Source organism: Mustelus asterias, unplaced genomic scaffold, assembly GCF_964213995.1.
Source record: "Mustelus asterias unplaced genomic scaffold, sMusAst1.hap1.1 HAP1_SCAFFOLD_71, whole genome shotgun sequence".
NCBI lineage: Eukaryota > Metazoa > Chordata > Chondrichthyes > Carcharhiniformes > Triakidae > Mustelus > Mustelus asterias.
Genome location: NW_027590132.1, coordinates 1,354,128 through 1,366,681, shown reverse-complemented (window position 1 = coordinate 1,366,681; position 12,554 = coordinate 1,354,128).

Below are 12,554 nucleotides of genomic sequence, written 5' to 3'. Positions count from 1 at the left end.
ATGTCTAATTAAATATTACTCTGTTCCAGTAAAGTCACGTTAATGTTGTTTCTATTCAAATTATGGATACAATTTGCAAACACCCTCTGTCCATTCATTCTCCGATAGGTTACTAGAATTGATTTTTGTTTCTGCATTCTTTTTAAAGCTGAGCAAACGTTTCCTTTCACTAAATTCATACATTCTGTAATTTCTAATTACGCAGTTGCTGTAGCCCCCAGAAGTTCTCCAGGCATGTTTGTAATTAATCAGTTGTTGCATTATCATTGATACCACCATCTTCCCTATTTATCCTACCAGTTTCTCTGAGTTCATTTTACCTCCTCGATACAATTTCTCAACTACATTCGCACAAAAAGCTGATCTTTCATCTTCGCCTCCAAGCCCTCGCGGAAACTAATGAAATGAAAAGTTTCTCTGGCTGAGGAATCTCGAATACTGGGGCTCAATTTCAAAGTAAGAGGTTTAATCTGTGGCACACAGTTGGGGGTTAAGCTGTCACTCAAAGGTGTTGCGAACATTTGGAATTTTCTTCCGAGTTTTTGCGGATGCCGTACAGTTTAATATATTTCAGGAGGAGGTGGATCGGACTTTTTTTTGTCTCCAGGGGATTCATGCACCATGGAGAACAGCGGCAAAATAGATGTGAGACCAGAACTCATATTGACCGTCGTGAATAGTTGAACAGGCTCTCCGAGCTGCATCGTCTCCATCAGCTTTATTTCTTCTGGTCTTCTGTAGGTTTGGGCCTCGGTGAGAGAAATGCCTGAAGAGAGAATGAATGCATTGGCCATGATTTTCCAAAATTCCATAGACTCAAGAACTATCCCAAAGGATTGGAAGGTGGCACTGTGTGGAAAAAAGCTGGAATCTATTATCATGCTTAGGCTGGACCAACAATATTTGATGAAAGGGAAATCCTGCCTGATGAAATCATTTAAGTTTCCAATGTAACCAACAGCAGAGATAAAGGAACTGGTGAGTGCATTGTATCTGGATTTTGAGATGGCATTCCACAAGATCCAACAGGAAAGATGACATTTCTGTGGTGGTGGTGATACTTTAACAAAGAAAGAATTGGTTAATGCTCAGATAGGAAGCATGCAAACTGTGAGGATGTTGTAAAGATGAGGCAAAGGGATTGTACACAGGTTAAATGAGCTTATTTGATTTTGCAAGTACAGAAAAACAGCGGTGTTTTGTTTCTCACAACACAAGGACACTTTCCCATGTTCTCGTGCAGAAAATATAAGATGTGAGCAACCAGGCCGAGTAAGTAATTAGGAAGGCAATAGCTTGTAGAACTTTATTGCAAGGTGTTGGAGAGCTAAAACAATGGCGTTTTCTCAAAATTATAGAGAACCTTGTTAAGAATTCAACATAGTTTTGACTCTTAACTGGCCTTCAAATGGCCTGACAAGCCATTCAGTTCATCAGCAATGAGACGTGCACTGGCATATGTATGCTGCCTTTCCAGGAATACCTTCATCCCATCAAGTAATAACCAAAATACATCCCTTCTGTTATTATTTCAGATCCCCAGCCTGAGCAGTATCAGTGAATTTCACTGAATCCGTGTAATTCAATGCTGGCTCCAGTTGAGGGAAAATCATCATGATCAGCAATAAGGAACAGCCTGAGGTACATTGGAAGATAAATGGAGGTTAGAAATCTTTTTGTTTGAATGACACTCGCGTGTGTTTTCAGAGCAAAATCTGACCGAAACCGATCAAATTCACCTCCGAACTTGGGGTTTCAAAACAAACTGCGATTGGCCTGGATTGAACCCAGGAAAATGACTTGGAAAGCAGCTATGCTCACCGCTTTACCACCATTGTTGCCACTTGCATTTCACTATCGCAAAATAACCCAAGGCATTAAAAATAAAACAAAGCTAATGCTGAGAATGAAATAGTGAATCAGGTGACGAAAGCTTTGACAAACAGGTAGATTTTAAGGAATATCTTAAAGAGGAGAGGGACGAGAAAAGTGGAATGTGTTAGAGAGGGAGCCTGAAATTTCAGACCAGGTCAGCTGAAAGCACTGCTGTCAATGCTGGAGTGATCAAAATCGGGGATGTACAAGATGGCAGAAGAGGAGAAATCTGGAAGAGTTGTTGGACTGGAGCAGGTTACAGAGAAAATGAGGGGCGAAGTCAAGGAGGGATTTGAAAGTAAAGATGAGGATTTTAAAATGGAAGCATTTCTGGGCCAGGAGCCAGTGTCGGTCAGCAAACACAAAGCTGACTGGTGAACCGGACTTGGTGCAAAGTGCGGATGAGAGAAGCACACAGAAAGGAATACATTGTGCACCCTCTCGTTTCCTTCTCTATAAGAAGTCTCAATACATCAGGTCAAAGTCCAACAGATTTATTTGGAATCACAAGCTTTCGGAGCGCTGCTCGTTTATCAGACTCACCGAAAGCTCTTGATTCCAAATGAACCTGTTGGACTTTAACCTGGTGTTGTGAGACTTCATACTTTGCCCACCCCAGTCCAACGTCGGCATCTCCACATCATTCCTTCCCTATGAACGGTATGCTTTGTTTGTATAGTGCGCAAGTAGTAATACCTTTCACTGTAAACTAATACATGTGACAATAATGAATCAAATCAGCACACAATAATTGTTCACGTTCAATTTGACGCCGGTAATAATGGAGACGAATTCCAGGTACACTTTGTTCAATCAAACACCAAAGGTAATTTAAACTGTTCTATTTACTGTACAGTGCGTTTGCTCTTATATCAGCTCATTTGAGAGATGTGGGCCGGTATTTTAGGACCTTGCCCGGCCGAAGCTCGATAAGATCACAGCCGAAGCTCACGGAGAATGCCGTTCTGCGGTAAAATTCTGGCCGCGGTGACTCTCAGAGCCTCTGTGTTCAGAATTTTTACAAGTTACCTTTTTTAACATCTTGTTGGGTATTTTTGTATTACTTTGCTGATTCCGGCACGACTTTGGCCCACTTGTTTTTTTTTTAACCTTGGCCTTTATGTTTGTCATCTTCCTACCGCTCTTGTCCTTCTTATAGAATCATAAGAATGGCTTCAGTACAGGAGTACCATTCAGTACAGGATTCCATTTGGCCTATCATGCCTATTCCAGTTCTCAGCAAGAGTAATTCACCTAGTCCCACACCCCTGCCTTTTCTCTGTAGCCCTTTCCTTTTCTGATAATGGTCTTTTGAAAGAATAAATTGAATCTGACCCCACTACACTCTCACATCACTAATTCATCTGTTTGATTTTTGTGAATTTAATGAGAGTTAAATATTTTCCAGGCCACCATGGATAAGTCCCCAGCTCTTCTTTGAAACAATGACCTTTTGGGCATTTCAGACATTACTTTTGCAATTTCTGTTCACTCTCATTCTCAATCCTTTCATGAGTGGGAACAGTTTATCTGCCCAGACATTCTGCCAGAGCACTCATAATTTGGAATACCTCAATCAAATACTTTCTCAGCCTTCTCTTTTTCAAGGAAAACAATCATAACTACTATAATCTTTCTTCATAACTGAAATTCTTCATCCCTGGAACAATTCTCATGATTTTGTTTCCACATCCTATCTAATGCCTTCACTTCCTTCCTAAAGTGCAAGATGAGAGGTCTCACAACATCTGATTATAATCCAACAGAGTTATTTGAAATCACAAGTTTTCGGAGTGCTGCTCCTTCGTCAGGTGAAGCTTGTGCTTTCAAATGAATCTGTTGGATTATAACCTGGTGTCATGTGACCTCTCACCTTGTCTACCTCAGTCCAACACTGGCATCTCCACATCTTGGCTTCCTAAAATGCGGTATCAGAACTGGATGCAATGCTTCACCCGAGGCCAAACAAGTTAAACCTAACCTCCTTGTTTTTGTTCTCTATGCCCCGACCAATAAAGCCTGGGATATTGTGTGCTTTGAACTGCTCTCCCAACCTGATTGCCTACCCTTGATCATTTATGCACATATACACCCATGTCCTCCCCACCGCCCCCCACCCCCCACCCCCAATTTAAAGTTGTACACCTGTTTTATATCTGTCCATTCCCCTTCTACTAAAGTGGATCACCTAACACTTCTCTGCATTAAATGTCATCTGCCACCTCTCCATGCATTCCACCAACTTGTCTACCTCCTTTTGAAGTTCAACACTGTCCATCTCACAGTTTTCAATACTTCCATCCAAATATTGAAATTGTACCATGTACATCAAGATCCATGTCATAACTATATATCAGGAAAAGCACCGGTCCCAACAGTGACCCCGGGGGAACTCCACTCCAAACATTCCCCTCCTCCCGCCAAAATAAAATCCATCAACCACGATTCATTGCTTCCTGTCAGCAAATTTCCCTTTTATTACATGAGCTATAGCTTCGCTCACAAGTCTGTAATGCGGCATTGTATCAAGTTCCTTTTGGAAATCCACATACAATACATCAATAGCATTGCCCTAATCACACTTTCCATTATCTCTGCGGTCTGGCTTGGAATATTTCAAAGATAATAACTTTGAGAGGAAAAAGGAAAGATCTTCCACATTCTGCGCAATATGAAAGAAAGTTTAAGTTGACAGAAACATTCTGTCAGTAATCATCCTGCCCAACTCCTTCAGAATCACATATATTTTATAAAGATGATCTCTTGCTCTTCTAAATGCCAAACAAGTGTTCATCCAAAGAGTTCAATATTTTCCAATCAGACAAAGGGATTACAATTTGTTGATCACAGCACAGGGATACTGGAGGCGGTGATGGAGCGAGTGTAGCCGATGCAAGAATATATCTCCTTTAATAAGGAACAACAACTGCATGCAACACTCTATGTGTGGTCTCAGCAATATCATATTTGGTTATCAGACATCCTCTACTTTTATACTCCATTCCCTTGCGATAGCAGGTTAACATTTGCTTCAATTGGTTTGCACAGTGGTTAGCACTGCTGCCTCACGGAATCTGGAACCCGGGATGGATTCCGAGCTTGGGTCACTGTCTGTGTGGAGTTTGCACATTCTCCCCGTGTCTGCGTGTGTTTCCTCCAGGTGCTCCGGTTTCCTCCCACAATCCAAGAATAAGCAGGTTAGGATGATTGGCCATGCTAAATTGCCCCTTGGTTTCGGGGGTATTAGCAGGGTAAATATGTGGTGTTACAGGGATAATTTGGGATTGTTTTCGGCGCAGGCTCGAAGGGCCGAATGGCCTCCTTCTCTACTGTAGGGATTCTATGATTCTAAGTTCCTAATCACTTGCTGTCCTCGAATGCTAACTTTTGGTGATGTATAAGTGAGGAAACTAAGATCCTTCTGCACTGCAGCATTCTGAAGTCTTGCTCCTTATAAATCATATTCATCTTATCTATTCTGCCCACCAAAATAAACAGTCTTACATTTTCTCACATTACATTCTATCTGCCAATTTTTTGCCCAGTCACTTCACGCATCCATTTCTCTTTACAGACTACTTGCACCCTCCTCACAAATTGCTTTCCTACATATTTTTGAATCAGCCAATTTTGCTAAAATGCACTCAGTCACTTCAGTAGTCAGTAACATAGGTTGTAAACAGTTGATGCCCGGACACTGATAGTTTGCCAACCGGAAACTGACCTACTTCACTTGGTTCTGCTTCCTGTTAGCTTGTCAATCCTCTATCCATGCTAAAATATTACCCTTGTATTTTTATACTGTGCAGTAACAATTTCGGAAGGAGTTTATTGGATGATTTGTGGAAATCCAAATACACCATATTTACTGGTCGCCCTTTATCCACCCTCTGTTCCACAGTAAAAGAATGCTGATCAATGTGTCAAACATATTTCCCCTTTCAGAAAAACATGTTGAGTGTTTTTTATATATCATGATCTTAAGGTGCTGCTACTATATGCTTCATCATTTACTCTCATATTTTTCCAAAAGCAGATGTTAGACGAACCTATAGTTTCCTGTTTTCTGTCTCCCTGTTTTCTTGAATAAAGGTGCTAGATTTGCTCTGTTCCAGTAAAGTCACGTTTATGTTGTTTCAATTAAAATTATTGATACAATTTGCAAACACCCTCTGTCCATTCATGCTCCGATAGGTTACGAGATTTGATTTTTGTTTCTGCATTCTTTTTAAAGCTGAGCAAACTTTGCCTTTCACTAAATTCATACATTCTGTAATTTCTAATTATGCAGTTGCTGTCGCCCCCATAAATTCACCAGGCATGTTTGTAATTAATCAGTTATTGCATTGTCATTGATACCACCATGTTCCCTATTTATTCTTAGGAAGAAGTTTAACACCACCAGGTGAAAGTCCAACAGGTTTATTTCGAAGCAAAAGCCACACAAGCTATTTATCCTACCAGTTTCTCTGAGTTCATTTTACCTCCTCTTTATAATTTCTCAACTACATTCGCACAAAAAGCTGACCTTTCGTCTTCGCCTCCAAGTCCTCGCGGAAACTAATGAAATGAAAAGTTTCTCTGGCTGAGGAATCTCGAATACTGGGGCACAATTTCAAAGTAAGAGGTTTAATCTGTGGCACACAGTTGGGGGTTAAGTTCTCACTCAAAGGTGTTGCGAACATTTGGAATTTTCTTCCGAGTTTTTGCGGATGCCGTACTGTTTAATATATTTAAGGAGGAGGTGGATCGGACCTTTTTTGTCTCCAGGGGATTCATGCACCATGGAGAACAGCGGCAAAATAGATGTGAGACCAAAACTCATATTGACAGTACTGAATAGTTGAGCAGGCTCTCCGAGCTGCATAGTCTCCATCGGCTTTAGTTCGTATCGTCTTCTGTAGGTTTGGGCCTCGGTGAGAGAAATGCCTGAAGAGAGAATGAATGCATTGGCCATGATTTTCCAAAATTCCATAGATTCAAGAACTATCCCAAAGGATTAGAAGGTGGCACTGTGTGGAAAAAAAGCTGGAATCTATTATCATGCTTAGGCTGAACCAACAATATTTGATGAAAGCGAAATCCTGCCTGATGAAATCATTTGAAGTTTCCAATGTAACCAGCAGCAGAGATAAAGGAACTGGTGCGTGCATTGTATCTGGATTTTGAGGTGGCATTCCACAAGATCCAACAGGAAAGATGACATTTCTGTGGTGGTGGTGATACTTTAACAAAGAAAGAATTGGTTCATGCTCAGATAGGAAGTATGCAAACTGTGAGGATGTTGTAAAGATGAGGCAAAGGGATTGTACACAGGTTAAATGAGCTTATTTGATTTTGCAAGGACAGAACAACAGCTGTGTTTTGTTTCTAACAATACAAGGACACTTTCCCATGTTGCTATTCAAATATATGTGTATGTCCTCGTGCAGAAAATATAAGATGTTAGCAACCAGGCCGAGTAAGTAATTAGGAAGGCAATAGCTTGTAGAAATTTATTGCAAGTGTTGGAGAGCTAAAACAATGGCGTTTTGTCAAAATTATAGGGAACTTTGTTGAGAATTCTACATAGTTTTGACTCTTAACTGGCCTTCAAATGGCCTGACAAGCCATTCAGTTCATCAGCAATGAGACGTGCATTGGCATATGTATGCTGCCTTTCCAGGAATACCTTCATCCCATCAAGTAATAACCAAAATACATCCCTTCTGTTATTATTTCAGATCCCCAGCGTGAGCAGTATCAGTGAATTTCACTGAATCCGTGTAATTCAATGCTGGCTCCAGTTCAGGGAAAATCATCATGATCAGCAATAAGGAACAGCCTGAGGTACATTGGAAGATAAATGGAGGTTAGAAATCTTTTTGTTTGAATGACACTCTCGTGTGTTTTCAGAGCAAAATCTGACCGAAACCGATCAAATTCACCTCCGAACTTGGGGTTTCAAAACAAACTGCGATTGGCCTGGATTGAACCCAGGACAATGGCTTGGAAAGCAGCTCTGCTCACCGCTTTACCACCATTGTTGCCACTTGTTTTTCACTATCGCAAAATAACCCAAGGCATTAAAAATAAAACAAAACTAATGCTGAGAATGAAATAGTGAATCAGGTGACGAAAGCTTTGACAAACAGGTAGATTTTAAGGAATATCTTAAAGAGGAGATGGACGAGAAAAGTGGAGGGTGTTAGAGAGGGAGCCTGAAATTTCAGACCAGGTCAGCTGAAAGCACTGCTGTCAATGCTGGAGTGATTAAAATCGGGGATGTACAAGATGGCAGAAGAGCCGAAATCTGGAAGAGTTGTTGGACTGGAGCAGGTTTCAGAGAAAATGAGCGGCGAAGTCAAGGAGGGATTTGAAAGTAAAGATGAGGATTTAAAAATGGAAGCATTACTGGGCCAGGAGCCAGTGTAGGTCAGCAAACACAAAGCTGACTGGTGAACCGGACTTGGATCAATGTGCGGATGAGAGAAGCACACAGAAAGGAATACATTGTGCACCCTCTCCTTTCCTTCTCTATAAGAAGTCTCATAACATCAGGTTAAAGTCCAACAGATTTATTTGAGATCACAAGCTTTCGGAGCGCTGCTCCTTTATCACCGAAAGCTCGTGATTCCAAATGAACCTGTTGGACTTTAACCTGATGTTGTGAGACTTCTTACTTTGCCCACCCCAGTCCAACGTCGGCATCTCCACATCATTCCTTCTCTATGAACGGTATGCTTTGTTTGTATAGTGCGCGAGAAATAATACCTTTCACTGTATACTAATACATGTGACAATACTAAATCAAATCAGCACACAATTATTGTTAACCTTCAATGTGACGCCGGAAATAATGGAGACGAACTCCAGGCACAGGTTGTTCAATCTAACACTAAAGGTAATTTAAACTGTTCTATTTACTGTACAGTGCATTTGCTCTTATATCAGCTCATTTGAGAGATGTGGGCCGGTATTTTAGGACCTTGCCCGGTCGAGGCTTGATAAGATCCCACCCGAGGCTAACGGAGAATGCCGTTCTGCGGTAAAATTCTGGCCGCGGTGACTCTCAGAGCCTCTGTGTTCAGAATTTTTACAAGTTACTTTTTTTAAAGATTTTGTTGGGTATTTCTGTATTGATTTTGCTGATTCCGGCACGACTTTGGCCCACTTGTTTTTCTTTAACCTTGGCCTTTATGCTTGTCATCTTCTTCCCGCTCTTGTCCTTCTTATGGAATCGTAAGGATGGCTTCAGTACAGGAGTCCATTTGGCCTATCATGCCTATTCCAGCTCTCAGCAAGAGTAATTCACCTAGTCCCACACCGCTGCCTTTTCTCTGTAGCCCTTTCCTTTTCTGATAATGGTCTTTTGAAAGCCTCAATTGAATCTGACCCCACTACACTCTCACATCACTAATTCATCTGTTTGATTTTTGTGATTTTAATGAGAGTCAAATATTTGGCAGGACACCATGTATAAGTCCCCAGCTCTTCTTTGAAAAAATGACCTTTTTTGCATATCAGACATTACTTTTGCAATTTCTGTACACTCTCATTCTCAATCCTTTCATGAGTGGGAACAGTTTCTCTGCCCAGATATTCTGCCAGAGCACTCATAATTTGGAATACCTCAATCAAATACTTTCTCAGCCTTCTCTTTTCCAAGGAAAACAATCATAACTACTATAATCTATCTTCATAACTGAAATTCTTCATCCCTGGAACAGTTCTCATGATTTTGTTTCCACATCCTATCTAATGCCTTCACTTCCTTCCTAAAGTGCAAGATGAGAGGTCTCACAACATCTGATTATAATCCATCAGAGTTATTTGAAATCACAAGTTTTCGGAGTGCTGCTCCTTCGTCAGATGAAGCTTGTGCTTTCAAATGAATCTGTTGGATTATAACCTGGTGTCATGTGACCTCTCATCTTGTCCACCCGTGTCCAACACTGGCATCTCCACATCTTGGCTTCCTAAAGTGTGGTATCAGAACTGGATGCAATGCTTCACCCGAGGCCAAACAAGTTGAACCTAACCTCCTTGTTTTTGTTCTCTATGCCCCGACTAATAAAGCCTGGGATATTGTGTGCTTTGAACTGCTCTCCCAACCTGATTGGCTACCCTTGATCATTTATTCCTGCCCCCCCACCCCCAATTTAAAGTTGTACTCCTGTTTTATATCTGTCCATGCCCCTTCTACTAAAGTCAATCACCGAACACTTTTCTGCATCAAATGTCATCTGCCACCTCTCCATGCATTCCACCAATTTGGCTACCTCCTTTTGAAGTTCAACACTGTACATCTCACAGTTTTCAATACTTCCATCCAAATATTGAAATTGTACCATGTACATCAAGATCCATGTCATAAATATATATCAGGAAATGCACTGGTCCCAGGGGGGACTCCAGTACAAACATTCCCCTCCTCCAGGCAAAATAAAAATCCATGAACCACGATTCATTGTTTCCTGTCAGCAAATTTCCCTTTTATTCCATGAGCTATAGCTTCGCTCACAAGTCTGTAATGCGGCATTGTATCAAGTTCCTTTTGGAAATCCACATACAGTACATCAATAGCATTGCCCTAATCACTCTTTCCATTATCTCTGCGTTCTGGCTTGGAATATTTCAAAGATAATAACTTTGAGAGGAAAAAGGAAAGATCTTCCACATTCTGCGCAATATGAAAGAAAGTTTATGTTGATGGAAACATTGTCAGTAATCATCCTGCCAAACTCCTTCAGAATCACATATATTTTATAAAGATGATCTCTTGCTCTTCTAAACGCCGAACAAGTGTTGATCCAACCAGTTCAAAATTTTGCAATCAGACAAAGGGATTACAATTTGTTGATCACACCACAGGCTTCCTGGAGGCGTTGATGGAGCGAATGTAGCCGATGCAAGAATATCTCTCCTTTGATAAGGAACAACAACGGCATCCAACACTCTGTGTGGTCTCAGCAATATCATATTTGGTTATCAGACATACTCTACTTTTATACTCCATTCCCTTGCGATAACAGGTTAACATTTCCTTCAAGTGGTTCGCACAGTGGTTAGCACTGCTGCCTCACAGAATCAGGAACCCGGGATGGATTCCGAGCTTGGGTCACTGTCTGTGTGGAGTTTGCACATTCTCCCCGTGTCTGCGTGTGTTTCCTCCAGGTGCTCTGGTTTCCTCCCACAATCCAAGGATGTGCAGGTTAGGTTTATTGGCCATGCTAAATTGACCCTTGGTTTCGGGGGTATTAGCAGGGTAAATATGTGGTGTTACAGGGATAATTTGGGATTGTTGTCGGCGCAGGCTCGAAGGGCCGAATGGCCTCCTTCTCTACTGTAGGGATTCTATGATTCTGAGTTCCTAATCACTTGCTGTACTCGAATGCTACCTTTTTGTGATGTATAAGTGAGGAAACTAAGATCCTTCTGCACTGCAGCATTCTGAAGTCTTTCTCCTTATAAATCATATGCATCTTATCCATTCTGCCCACCAAAATAAACAGCCTTACATTTTCCCACATTACATTCTATATGCCAATTTTTTGTCCAGTCACTTCACGTAACCATTTCTCTTTACAGACTACTTGCACCCTCCTCACAAATTGCTTTCCTACACTTTTTTGAATCAGATAATTTTGCTAAAATACACCCAGTCACTTCTGTAGTCATTAACATAGGTTGTAAACAGTTGATGCCTGGGCACTGATAGTTTGCCAACCGGAAACTGACCTACTTCACTCAGTTCTGCTTCCTGTTAGCTTGTCAATCCTCTGTCCATGCTAACATATTACCCAGATACCTTGCGTTTTTACACTGTGCAGTAACCATTTAGGTAGGGATTTATTGGATGACTTGTGGAAATCCAAATACACCATTTTTACTGGTGGCCCTTTATCCACCCTCTGTTGCACAGTAAAATAATGCTGATCAATGTGTCAAACACATTTCCCCTTTCAGAAAAAAACATGTTGAGTGTTATTTATGTATTATGATCTCAAGGTGCTGCTACTATATGCTTAATCATTTACTCTCATATTTTTCCAAAAGCAGATGTTAGACTAACCTATAGTTTCCTGTTTTCTGTCTCGCTGTTTTCTTGAATAAAAGTGCTATATTTGCAGTTTTACAATCGGGTCAGACCTGCCCACAATCTAGGGAATTTTGGAAGATTAAAAGCAATGCACCCACCATCTCTGTAGCTTATTTTAAGACCCGACAAATTGTACCTTGTACAACCTTCAGGTCATTAATATATATCAGGAAAAGCAATGGTCCCCACAGTGACCCCTCGGGAACTCCACTACAAATCTTCTTCCAGCCAAAAAAGCAATGGTCTCAACACTGACCCTTAGGGAACTCCACTACAAAGTCTTCGAAAAACATCCATCAATCACTATTCATTGTTTGCTGTCTGTAAATTTCATATCCATGTTGCTAATTTCCCTTTTATTCAGGTTGGCCATCATGTCCATGGAAAATGTGTGCCTTTAGTCTCATTAGCTTTCCAATTACCTGAAATTTGGTAACTGCGGGTAGGATTTCATAGAATCATAGAATCCCTACAGTACAGGAGGCCATTCGGACCATCGAATCTGTACTAACCACAATCCCACCAAACCCTATTCCCGTAACCCCACACATTTACCTAATCCCTTTGACACGAGGATCAAAAAAGCATGGCCAATCTA